Source organism: Morone saxatilis, unplaced genomic scaffold (genome assembly GCF_004916995.1).
Source record: "Morone saxatilis isolate NCDOM2014 unplaced genomic scaffold, NCSU_SB_2.0 Contig22, whole genome shotgun sequence".
NCBI classification, from domain to species: Eukaryota; Metazoa; Chordata; class Actinopteri; family Moronidae; genus Morone; species Morone saxatilis.
In genome coordinates, this window is record NW_023339785.1 from 26,584,847 (window position 1) to 26,585,261 (window position 415).

General features: G+C 41.9%; 1 protein-coding gene across 1 annotated transcript in view; it reads left to right on the forward strand.

Moving 5' to 3' along the window:
• The window catches only part of arap3 (ArfGAP with RhoGAP domain, ankyrin repeat and PH domain 3), a gene marked incomplete at both ends in the record, with an annotated part of 21,180 nt that overhangs the window by 11,240 nt on the left and 9,525 nt on the right, over positions 1-415 (forward strand).

The following is a 415-nucleotide window of genomic DNA, read 5'->3' on the forward strand; positions in this document are numbered from 1 at the left end:
GAACATTTAATGTCACTGAGCAGCTCTCAGCATTTCTCTGTTGCAGGAACAAAGTGAGTCTGTCAGAACTTCAGTAGCTCTGAGGGTTTCAGTCTACAGAGACATAAAAGCTGACCTGAGGTCAGAGAGCATCAGAGACCTTTCAATGGTTTGAGTGTGTCGACCTTTTGTCTCTTGTTCTTTCTGAAGAATCAGCTCTTTAAATGATTTCTGAACAATATTTAATCATTAGCTGAAAAAAACGGACTTTTGCTTTTAAACCGGCCCAATATTTGAATGGAAACTTTTCCCAGAGTGCTTTGGGGCATCAGCTGGACTGAAACACAGACATCAGAGAAAACAAAGATAAAAGCAGCTGGAGGCTCAAAGACGGACTGAAAACATCCAACATGTCCGCTCTCTCTCTCTCTCTCTC